This window comes from Ascaphus truei, chromosome 2 (assembly GCF_040206685.1).
Source record: "Ascaphus truei isolate aAscTru1 chromosome 2, aAscTru1.hap1, whole genome shotgun sequence".
Classification (NCBI taxonomy): Eukaryota; Metazoa; Chordata; class Amphibia; order Anura; family Ascaphidae; genus Ascaphus; species Ascaphus truei.
Genome location: NC_134484.1, coordinates 330,983,497 through 330,996,903, shown reverse-complemented (window position 1 = coordinate 330,996,903; position 13,407 = coordinate 330,983,497). Strand labels below are relative to the sequence as shown.

At 43.7% G+C, this 13,407-nt stretch overlaps 1 protein-coding gene across 1 annotated transcript in view; it reads right to left on the bottom strand.

Annotated features, from left to right (window-relative positions):
- Positions 1 to 13,407, bottom strand: part of GPR141 (G protein-coupled receptor 141) — a 75,225-nt gene that overhangs the window by 19,910 nt on the left and 41,908 nt on the right. The window lies entirely within an intron of this gene.

Below are 13,407 nucleotides of genomic sequence, written 5' to 3'. Positions count from 1 at the left end.
AGAACGTGAGGGCGGCAATGCCGCGGGGGCGCTCGGCAACAGGGGCGAGAGGGACGGAGAGGCAGAGGAGCAAGGTAATGTGTAGGCTGGGGGAAAAGAGGCATGCAGGGGGCCGCGGGTGCCACGGGTGCCGCGCAGAGGTGCCAGTAATCGCGAACGCATGCACACATTGCGGAGGACGCGCAGGTGGCCTGAACACCTGTCAGGGCATGCCAACCGCACCGCAGAGGAACGACCGCGAGGGAGAGAGCGAGGACGCAGGGAAGAGGAAGGGCTAGAGGCAGTGGAAACAGAGGTGACGAGGACACGCTGGGAAGCGCGAGTCCCCCGATCCGTCATACTTTACCCCCCTTTGCTGTTTAACAGTAATATTATTAGATTGAGCAAAACACACCCAATGGGCAGTAAAAGTCAGAAAGTCACAACCTCTATGAGCACTACTCCACATGTCAGTAGTGACGTGTACTCTATTGCTCTCTGACTGTGCAAGAGTCTCAACCATAATTTCATACTTATTTTAGCCATTGTTTCATCCTTTATAACGTTACTGATACAATTTTGATAAGAAAGATATACTCTATTTCACAGTTTGTGACATCTTTCAAGTTACACTTTGACAATTAATACTACATTTACTGATACCATTTTTGGGATTACTCAGTGTTACTCTTCTGTAGTTTACCCAAGAGGCATATAATATTAGAAAGATCATCATCTTTACCACCCTAGTATTCAGCTATCTGAATGCATATTATATTTGGCAAAGAATTGTAGCGGCTCCTGCTCTTTACAAGAAGGGTAATAATAATTGACTAGTCCCCGACAAGATGCCCAGGACTAAAGCTATTACCTGGGCCAAGCGAAGCATTGAGTGGGTATGTTATGTTGACAGGTTTAGCAGCTGAGTGAAGCAGGGGAGTTGATGGTTTTACAAAAAGGAGTATACAGTAATTAACTAGAATAACTCCCGGGGACCAGGACTACAGCTATTACATGAGCCCTGACAAAGTGTTGAGCGAGGGTGTGGGGGCTGTGGGGGGGGGGGGGGAGGGGTGCAGGGGGGAGTGTCAGTAAATTTACCAGCAAGGCTTGGGTTGTACTTCTAGTGGTTGTAGTGTTTAGAGCCCAGGAGTGTGCACAGTTATTTCAGTGGTTGATGGGGTAACAAGAACACTCCCAAGCGCAAAAGAGATTGGAGAACTCCCCTCTGCAGTGACGTCACCTACTGGTAATGCGATCAGCTGTCCGCTGCTCCGCTGTGTTGGCTGTTTGTTGAGAAGCAGGAACACACTGACCCTGAAGCAACAGACTATTGACACTGCCAGAGACCATTTTGAGACTGCTGCAGGACCTAGACTGATCAAATTGCTTGTGTCCTTTTGGGACTCAATGGGCTCAATGTTCTTATATATGTTTTATTACAATTGTATTACACTATATATTTTCTTTCATTTTATATGGTTCGGGAGAGTTCCTATCATCATACTGCTACACATCAGCAATCTGGAAATGTCTGAATGAATCTTCTACCACATGAGTGGGCACTCAGTAGTTTAAATTGCATTTAATTTTATGTTTGCAATATTGCACTATGTTGTGTTTTTTCCTTTTTTTATGTACCTGAGGGGAGTCATTTGCGCTTGGGAGTGTTCTTGTTACCTTGTCTAAGGGTGTTGGGAAACGCCCTCATACCAGCTGCATCTCCCTAGTGGTGGTATATTTTTATTTTATCTGTATTTGACATTTTTATCTTACACACTTTTGGTGATTTGGGTTTGCGCTTATTCTTTGTGCTACAGTGGTTGATGGGGGCCTGGTAGGAAGGCTCTCTACTCAGGTAGTGAAAGGCCCATTAAAACCAGGAGTGATAGTGAGAGCCTAGCTGAGATAAAACTGAGCTCAGCTGAGAAGTGCGACCATGACACTGTACTAGTACCCCCCACCACCAATGGCTGTGCGCCATTTAAGTTGTCCTCCTAATAGTCAGGAACTACAACACTGCTCTATCCTCCTCTCTTGATCTACATGCCCCGCTTTCTCTCTGCCGTTCTCGCTCTTTGAACCCCAGACCCTGGCTAAATTCCCACATGCGCATGCTGCGTTCCTGCACTCGTTCCTCTGAGGAACGCCTCTGGAGGAAATCTCACACTCTCGAAGACTTCATTCACTACAAATTTATGCTATCCTATTTCAACTCTGCCCTCTCTCAGGCTAAACAAACCTACTTTTCTTCACTAATCAACATCCACGCTGACTATTCTCTGTCTTTGACTCCCTAGTCAGACTACTCTCTGCTGCCTGTTCTTCTTCCTCCATCTCACCTCAGGACTTTGCTATCTATTTCAAGGAAAAGGTGGAATCCATATGCCAGGCCATCCCCTCTGTATCTTCCCCCATCCTACACCTCTTGCTAACTCTCCTCCTGCATTCCTTTACTCTTTATCCACTGTCATGGAGGAGGATTTGTCATTGCTGGTCTCCTCTTCTCCCTCTACTACCTGCCCTCTTAACCCCATTCCCTTCCATATCCTAAAACCTCTTGCTCCTACTATAATCCCTACACTCACAAACATTTTTAACTCCTCCCTCTACTCTGGTACATTTCCTTTTTTCTTAAAACTTGCAACAGTCATACCATTACTCAAAAACAGCAAGCTTGACCCTACCTGTCTTTCTAACTACCGACCTGTCTCCCTTCTGCCTTTTGCCTCTAAACTCCTTCAATGTCTTGTATTCTCTTGCTTTCTCCATTTTCTCAACACCTATTCTCTCCTAGACCCTCTACAATCTGGCTTCCGCTCTGCTCACTCCACTGAAACAGCCCTCAGTAAAATAAGTAATGACAGAGGTCATCACACACTGCTCATATTACTCAACCTCTCTGCAGCATTTGAAACTGTGGACCACCCTCTTCTCCTTCACATTCTCCATACTCTTGGCATTCATAACAAAGCTCTATCCTGGATCTCCTCTTACCTCTCCCATCGTACTTTCAGGGTCTCTTTTGCAAACACCTTCTCCTCTATCGATCTCTCTGTGGGGGTACCTCAGGGCTCTGTCCTGGTACCCCTTCTCTTTTCTATTTACATACTCTCTCTAGGTGACCTAATCACATATCTTGGGTTAAAATATCACCTCTGTGCTGATGACACACAAATGAACTTTTCTACCCCTGACCTTACACCTACTGTATAGACTAAAATTTCTGAATGTCTCTTTGCTATATCAGGCTGCGGCCCCAATGCCTCCGCTGCACGCGCGCTCGCTTGACTGGTGGCGTGTGCAGCTGAATTCCCCAGTCTGCGGGAGCTGCAGGGGGAAAGGCAAGGAGGGTGTGATGGGGGCACGACCATGACATCACCCGGCAGGTTCGACCTCATTCGCTGAACCACCTGAGGCGTGGCCTAGTGCTCCGTCACCCGTGTCCATCTCCATTTTCAGGTGTTCCTGAAAAACTCGGCCCCATTGAGTGGAGGGCTCTTGTTCCTGCAGCGTCTGCCACAGCAGGCGCTGCAGTAGCCAGCAGGGAGCTGGACTCATCGTGGATGGCCCTCCACCGACTAAAACTTAACATGGCAAAAACAGAGCTCCTCATTCTTCCTCCCAAACCTGGCCCTATTTCCTCCTTCCACATAACTGTTGGAAGTACTATCATTCACCCTGTAGCCCAAGCACGCTGCCAAGGGGTCACACTCGACTCCTCTCACATTCTCTTCTCACATTGAAAAGGTACAGATGCAGTGGCTGTTATTCGAACATTTCTCGGATTTGTTTTCGTAAAGTCTGCTGTATTCCAAGCGTGATTCACTCGCTATTCTCGGCGAGCGCTAGCGTTAACGCGTCCAATCACTTCAATCACACCTGTGTTAAGTGTTATTGATTTCTTTGAATTTTCTGGATTCTGATTTGATTGGGTGCAGTTCTTAGCGTATCTGCCAGGTGGCACAATGAATCCCCTTTGCGCTATAGCACAGTTATTTTATTGTATAATGTATCAATTTGAAGGTGTTTAAAACCCAGTTAAAAAGAGAGTCCACCACTGTGATCCATTGTAAAATGACATTGGGTGCTGAAGACCAAATTTAGGCTTTTTCATAATTTAAGTATCTAAGCTCAATGTTTGGTACATTATTCTCATTTGCTATTTCCGCACAATTGCTGAATAGACCGAACCTGTACACTCAACATCATGCCAAGTCTTTATTCAAAACTGAACGTCTGTTATGCATATCTAATATTTTCTGCAATTAATGCTGGAACAGATAAGAAGGCGACTTTTGCAGAGTTATACTGTATCAGCATATCATTGAGAACTACGATTTTTTCAAATTTTCACCTAACCATCATGGGTGGAAGCATTCGATAAGGCAAACTTTAACTAATGAGGATTGTTTTTTTCGCACTGCCCCTCCTGAGGGAGATAGCAGTGGTTATTGGTCTGTGCTTCCAGGTTTTGCCAGTATGTTTGCTGGCAGGGTGGGTTAACTCCTTAATTACTATAACGGTTACTAACTGCTAAGGTGATTAAGGGTGGGGGATATATATTGTATTTTTTTATTGTTCTGTATTGTTTGTAGCAATGGAGGACATGGATGGTGATGAGGATGAGGACAGCATCCATCCTGGCAGGGGTGATTGCCCCGCTGACGGCATATCTCCCCGCGCTGCTGTGGCATATCCCCCCACTTCCGGCACATGTCCCCCCCCCCACCACACTGGTACATCTCCCCCCGCTAGCTGGCACATCTCCCATCCCACCCCCGCTAGTACATCTCCCCCGCTAGCTGGCACACCTCCCCCTCCCCCCCCCTCGCTGGCACATATCCCCCGCACATCTCACATCACACACACACACAGAGATACACACACAGCCCCGATCCAGGCAAGGACACGCCCCTTCTCTTAGTATCCATGCCCTCTTGCTCTCTGCTCCTGCTCTAACAGATTTTCTGGACAGCAGAGGGAAACATAGAATGTCTATAATTTTGGAGGTGAGTCACATTGGAAGCTCAAAATAGTTGCGTTGATCTTCAAATCCGCAGCAGAATGTACAGTGAAAGTTTTTTGTTGTGCTACGTGGTTCCGTTTCTGAGATTTTGATGTTTCGGACATACAAACAATCAAACAGACAGAATCCAACGTGGAATTATAGTATAGATGTTACGTGTTTTACTGCTGTGAAGTGCTATGTACATTAATGGCGCTATATAAATAAAGACATAAATACATACAGGCATACCCCGCATTAACGTACGCAATGGGACCGGAGCATGTATGTAAAGTGAAAATGTACTTAAAGTGAAGCACTGCCTTTTTCCCGCTTATCGATGCATGTACTGTACTGCAATCGTCATATACGTGCATAACTGATGTAAATAACGCATTTGTAACAGGCTCTATAGTCTGCCCGCTTGTGCACAGCTTCGGTACAGGTAGGAAGTTGGTATTGCTGTTCAGGACGTGCTGACCGACGCATGCGTGAGCTGCCGTTTGCCTATTGGGCGATATGTACTTACTCGTGAGTGTACTTAAAGTGAGTGTCCTTAAACCGGGGTATGTCTGTATATTCTAATGCAGTTGGGCATATCTTTTTTAGTTAATTAAGTTTTTCAGTTATATTATTTTGTTTTCTATTTTTTAACGATTTTATACTTATTTTAAAGCATGTTTATGTGCTTTATGATATATTTGCATTTTCCTACTTATTTTCAGTGTTTGCCATAATTTAAAAAAAAAAAATCCGTAACGAAAATATAAAAAAATATGTTTTAGAACCAAAATGACACTTAATAGCAGTAAAAGTGCAAATTCTTACAAATATATATTTTTTTATAGTTATACATACAGTATATATACAGGCGTGCAGCACATTACAAGAGGTTTAGTGTTTGTGTGTGTATATATATATATATATATATATATATAAAGAAAAAGTATAAGGTGCGCAAAACTGATTTAAAATAGTGCTGATGTCTATGAGTGCTGCCACAATGTAATGGGTGTACACAACCCCAAAGAAAGGTGTACACAACCCCAAAGAAAATACAAAGTACAAAAAAACACAAAAGGTGCAAATTAGAGACACAGGTGCATGGATATACAACACCTGAAGGATAAATACGTGAACAAGTCCTATATTCGAATTCCACAACGAGATGTATTTATAGATGAGAAAGATACCAATATGGTGAAGTATCTTTCTGAATAAAATTATTGCACAAGCAACAGAGGCTACTTATAATGTAGCAGAAATAACAGGCACATCAGTAAAATACTTTCAGATCGCTGCATCAAAAGGGGCTGATAATCTCAGGAACCGCTCACTCCATCTGTGTGCTCGGACGCAGAAGTTTCACTGCTCAGTTGTAATCAGCAGTTGCGCGGGTCCTCTGATGGTGACGTCACTCCCCTAAACGGGGATACCACTGGCTCCATTCACTTGGTGAGATTAGCCAAAGGGCTCAATTACGAAATTGATATAACAGTCCCAATAGCCTTTAAATAAGGCTTTGCAGCAAATAGAAAGACAGTTAAAAGTTCTGAATATAACAGAAAATAGGGATATCTACTGAGAGACCCTCACCCTACTAGTTTCGTCTGAGTTTAGACTTCTTCTGGGGCATAATAAAACTATTCCATATAAAAAAAAATATATATTTATATATCCCCCTTATGGACAACTATGTCAGGGATTAACTGGATCAAATGGGATTAAATTGGATTAACTGTGTGTTCTCACGAAGGGTGACGTCCCTCTCACATCACATGGAGTGCCTTAGCAGGAAAGAAGCCACTCCCTCTGTATGCATGGTGATCAGTGATGTCACCTTCAGGGTATATATAGTTAGTCCGAAGGTTCTAGGACTTAGGTTGCTGGGAGTGACAGTTGGAGGGGATTCACTGTTAATAATGTAAATATGTCCCTGTGTATATATATATATATATATATAAATATATCGTTTTTTTTAATGATTCTTTATTGTACCTTGACATATACATTGAAACAAAGCATAATGTAAAGAAAACCATATGCCTGTCATCGTTTACATGAAAAGCCAGACAATATTTTGATTCCAGTAGAAAATCACCCTGGATAGGGGGAAAGATGGAGGTGCACAGCGTGCCAGCAAATGCCTCATGCGTTCCGGAAGCAGGAAGTAAAACGGAAGCTGGATGGCGATTTCCAATACAAAAATTTAATGAACAACACTGAACAGCAAAGACATCATTTAAAAAGAAAAAAATAATCTAGAGAAGGAACTCTGACGCGTTTCGTGCTATCTACTGCACTTTGTCAAAGACCCTTCTCGGGTGCTGACCTTTGAAGGAGATCCCCAACCGGAAGTCCCGCCCATCCCTCGCTCATTGGTTCCTCTGTTCTGGTGCAATGACCAGTAGAGGAGCATGGCGAAGTGAGTGGCAGCACTGGCGATGAATAGAACTCTTCCATTGTCCATGCACCCTTGAATAGAAGTACAAACAAAAACTTTATCCAACAAAAAAAACTTTATCAAACAAAAAAACTATTTAATCAAACAGGTCGTTTATCATTCATCCAATACATATAGATGTAAGTTAAGATATAGCAACTGATAACTCTATGCTTCAATGAAGAAAAACGATCTGCTTGAAAGTAATTAAAAACTAATTTAAAAAAGATGATATTTTAATAAAGACATATAAATCTATGGACATATTTCATTAATTACTTATTCAATAGAAACATATCTCATATATAATGGTGATGTTACAATGAATAACTCTATTGTAGAGGAAGTTCCAGGGGAGCGTCGCCGTATGCACATAAAAAGAAAAAAACAGTGGATAGTGTAATATTGTAAACAACAATAAATAGTGAAAGTGAATAACGAATTCCTACTCACAAAAGTAGCAGGAATATAGGCATGTGAGTGAGTAATACTCTGTGATGCAGCTCGTTCCAGAGGTTTGGTATATGGGTCAGCACATCTTGGAAAAATAGAAAACAGCCATAGTGTAGATGGAAATAAACTTTATCTAATAAGTAAGTCAATTGGAGGCTTACGGCTTTAGAAGGAAATACAGCATTGGGGATGTTATCTCAGATGTAGCATAGGTCGTCTCGTCTGCTTCTACCCGCTGGCGGCGTCCGCGAACGTCACTTCCGGATCGTGACGTCACTTCCTGCCGGAGCTAAGGATCGTGAGAGTTCCCTTGCTTCTTTCCCTCCTCTACCAAGATGGCGGCGGAAGCCCGACTCGACGCGTTTCGACGTGATGACGTCTTCTTCAGGAGTGGCTTATGGGTACTGACAGCTCGGTATATATACCTACTACCTTGCTGTGATAGGTGCTTTACTTATTGACGGCGCGATTGTAAATAACGTTATCCAATCTATACAATAAACAAACTAATGCATGTGCACACTATAAGTTAAGACAATAGCAGTAAAATAGCATATAGGTCACAATAAGTAAACTAAGAAATATATGCACACTATAAGATAATATCAGTAAAATAGCTTATAGGTCACATATTCTAATGTTAAAAATCGTGTTCTAAAATCAACAAACTAATGTATATACACACTGTTGATTAATACAATACTAATAAAATGGCTAATTGTATAGCAATTCTACCTCATAGAATGCCCTTGTGGGTTACAATATGTTGGGAAAACAAAAAGACAAATAAACATTAGAATTCTTGAACATATTGGTAATATCAGACGCAATGTTTTAACACATCTTTTATCTGAGCATTTCATTAAAAAACATAATTGTGATCTTACAGGTTTTAAATTCAGTGCAATTGAACAGGTCCACCCCCATTGGAGAGGGGGTGACAGAGAATTGGAATTAACTAAAAGGGAATCCTTTTGGATTTACACATTAAAAACATTGGTTCCTAATGGTTTGAATGCTGAATTTGATTTTAAAGCATTTTTGTAAATTGGTTTTTAGCTGTTTTATTTTTACAAATTTTATTATACTTATTGTATTCTATTATGTTCATCTCTTAATATGTTTCTTTCTCATCTTATCACCACCAGAGTGCATCAATCGTCGAATTTGCTATATTGGATTTGTAATATGCATTAGACCCTGGAGTGTTCATGCTGTTTGGGGGCAGCATCAACACGTTTTTATACTTTTTAATTGCTATACAATTAGCCATTTTATTAGTATTGTATTAATCAACAGTGTGTATATACATTAGTTTGTTGATTTTAGAACACGATTTTTAACATTAGAATATGTGACCTATAAGCTATTTTACTGATATTATCTTATAGTGTGCATATATTTATTAGTTTACTTATTGTGACCTATATGCTATTTTACTGCTATTGTCTTAACTTATAGTGTGCACATGCATTAGTTTGTTTATTGTATAGATTGGATAGCGTTATTTACAATCGCGCCGTCAATAAGTAAAGCACCTATCACAGCAAGGTAGTAGGTATATATACCGAGCTGTCAGTACCCATAAGCCACTCCTGAAGAAGACGTCATCACGTCGAAACGCGTCGAGTCGGGCTTCCGCCGCCATCTTGGTAGAGGAGGGAAAGAAGCAAGGGAACTCTCACGATCCTTAGCTCCGGCAGGAAGTGACGTCACGATCCGGAAGTGACGTTCGCGGACGCCGCCAGCGGGTAGAAGCAGACGAGACGACCTATGCTGCATCTGAGATAACATCCCCAATGCTGTATTTCCTTCTAAAGCCGTAAGCCTCCAATTGACTTACTTATTAGATAAAGTTTATTTCCATCTACACTATGGCTGTTTTCTATTTTTCCAAGATGTGCTGACCCATATACCAAACCTCTGGAACGAGCTGCATCACAGAGTATTACTCACTCACATGCCTATATTCCTGCTACTTTTGTGAGTAGGAATTCGTTATTCACTTTCACTATTTATTGTTGTTTACAATATTACACTATCCACTGTTTTTTTCTTTTTATGTGCATACGGCGACGCTCCCCTGGAACTTCCTCTACACTATTGCTGCAAGACTTCTGGAACAGTCTTTTGTCGGGGTCGAGTGATAAGTTGTTTTTGCCTTTATTTCACTGTTATTAATATATTTCACTGTTTATTATTTGAATTTTGTTATCACTGCACTATTTTTTGCATAATATTTTCACTGCTTGTGGTACAGTAGAGCGCCATCTAGTGTTTTTTTCACAATGAATAACTCTATGTATGATAAATTAATTATCATAAACTATAATAGAGAAAAAATATATGAGTTAGTATCTATGAATCAAAGAAATGTAACCTATGAATTGTCTGTGGAATATATGGAATTGATGTGCAAATTAATTAATATATATGCAGAGATATCTGCACATTGTAATTGTAGATATCAATTAATAAAAATGAATAATTCCTAACAATTGTGTCCATATTTTGATTCCAACTCTTTAGATTTTCTGTTAAATCTGAAGCCTGCCTTTCACACCTTTTATCGTGTGCACTTTTTTTTTTAAGTGAAACTTCTTTAGTGGCACCTAATTCGAACTCGGGCAAAAATGGATTGTGGAGACAGAAATTAAACGGATGTGACGTCAGTGCTGGCAGTTGAGGCCGGGCTGAGTTCTGGCTCAGCCCGACCCCAACACTGACATCCCAACCGCTCCTAATGGCCGCTGCTCCCCCCACACGGCCAATGACATATGCGGCGGCGGCGATAGCCACCGGCGCCGCTCCTAACGGCCGCCATTCCCCCCACACGTCCGCTGCCATGCCGCGCATGCGCAGTAGTCATGGGGACGCAGAGGAAAGCCACGCATGCGCAGAAGCGGCTGGCAGCGGCGCCGTTCCCCGCCCACTGCCATGCCGATGGACAGGAGGAGGGAGGCTGGCACCGGCACCGCTCCTAACGGCCGCCGTTCCCTGCCCGCTGCCATGCCGCCGCGTCATGCCAGCTTCTTTTCCGCCCACTCCACCGGCTGAGCAATGATTGGCTGCGGCCTGCGCATGCACCGCTGGGCTCACGACAGGCAGCAAGGGACGCCAAGCTCTGTGCGGCTATAGTCCGGCGCCGCCATTGCCGCCACACTGTGCCCTGTCGCCTCCTCCGGTAACTGGGTGTGGGGGGGTTTGAGCTCGCCGTCGGGGGGGTTTGAGTGCGCCGCCGGGGGGGTTTGAGCGCGCCGCTGGGGGGGGTTTGAGCGGGGGTGGGGGGAGTCAGGAGAGAGGGGGCAGGACACAGACAGAGAGACATACGGTGTGTACACACAGAGAGATACACATACACACACTGAGACACACACTGACTGACACACACACACACACACTTACTCTGACGCACGCACACTCTGACGCACGCATGCGCACACTGACACGCACACACTCTGACACATGCACGCACACCCCAGTGATGTACCGAACACCGCCCCTGAATGATGTGCCTATTCCTCCCCCCCCCCTGTGAACTCCCGCACCCATGATGCTGGTACTGCTGCCAATAAACATGACCCTGCCAATCAAATTTACTCATACTCTAAGCAGTAATAATATTATTGTTACTTTATATGTTGCTGACAACACACAAAGAAGTTTCACTTACTATGCGCGTGCACAGCACACACAGCTTTTTCTTTTTCCTTTACAGAAGATAATAACATAAAATAAAACCATAAACATACTAACATTAAAACCAAATTTTAAACAAAACAGTGATGGCTTCTAAGGGGTTTATAGATCATGAAAGGAATAGGGGTGTACCTTAATCCAAAACAGACAGACATAAGCAAAAAAAAGATCCAAATCACCATTTGCCCATCACTTGAGCAGCCGTAGCACCCTTGACCCAGAACCTTGCATTTGTCCATCACTTCCTGTAAATGCAATCCATATATGTATTAATTATTCTCTATTATACACATTTTCATAGTATACTTCCCATCTGAACATAGCTATTGATCTATTTGTTTGTGTTGTCAATTGAGAGATGGCAGGGGGTCTGAATCTAATCCAACAGCCCACAATACATTTTTTTGCCGAAAGAAGAATAAGATCTATCAAGGTTTGGTCTGGGTTTGGACGAGTAAACCAGGGTCATGACTCCAAACAAACAGGGCCTACTGTAAATCTGTATTTATCTTCCTGTTTAACAGCCTGCTCAGTAGTTGGATGATTTTATTCCAGAAGTATCTGCTCTTGCCACATCTCCAAATACCAGGGGGGCGCAAACTTTTTTCCCTGCGCCCCCCTGCCGGCGGTCCCCTCTCTTCCGCGCCCCCCCCTAACCACCAATGACCCGCCCTCCGGCGTCATGACATCACGTTGCCATAGCAACGTGACGTCACATGACCTCGCGATGTCATTTTGACGCCGCGTTGCCATGGCGACGCAAGAAGGAAGCCGCCAGAGTCACGGGTAAGTATGGTTTACAGAGGCCCTGCAGCTCCCCTGGCACTTAATTTAGTGCCTTCGGGAAGTGCGCGGGGCCTCTGTAAACCCCGCGCCCCCCACCGGCAGTCTCGCGCCCCCCCTGGGGGTCGCGCCCCACAGTTTGCGCACCGCTGCCATATACAATGCAAAAAATTGGCTTCAACACATCCACATTTTGGACAGTTGCTGGAAATATCTTGTCTAATTTTTTTTATTTGTGCCGGGCTAAAATAGGCTCTATTGAGAATCTTGAATTGCATTTCATGCAAATATGCTGCTGGAGTTGCTCTCCTCAACCTATTGAATGACTGCAGAATTAGGTTCCAGTCTGGGAGGTCTGGGAAATCTCTCGTCCAGTTGACTATGAGGCCCTCCCAAATTCTTAGATCTCCTGAACTTGTGAGAGGTTTATATATGTGCCGAATTTTAAATTTAAATAGGGGATCTGGTTTTAAAAAATGATCAAAAGCATGGACACCCACAGTGGTAACCCTTCCAGGCCGCAAACCTTGCTTTCCTTGTGGCTGTGGAGGGGACAGCAAGGACAGCAAATCTTGTTACATCTGTAGTCAACTGATATATATATATATATGTAACGGGTATTCCCTATGAATACCGCCGCTACTACCTGCTGTGCAACCTGTGTGGCTCTCAGGAGCCTAAGCCTCCGCTTGGGGAACCTGGGGTACATACATATCATACATCTCTAGGTGCAACGCCTCCACCTGGGAGGGATCCCAACGGAGTGGGAGGAGGCCCTCACAGGAAACAACCACACAACACGAACGAATATAAAACAGGACTGGCTTTACTGCATGGAAACACATATATCACTCAATAACATCATAACATCATCATGCGCCACGGCGGGCGCTAACCACACTGGGTGTCACGGCGGACACTAACCACACTAGGCGTCGCGGCGGACGCTACCACCTCTAGGCGTCACGGCGGACGCTATCACCTCTAGGCGTCACGGCGGACGCTACCACCCACAATATGACCCCACCCTGTGTCCAGTAAC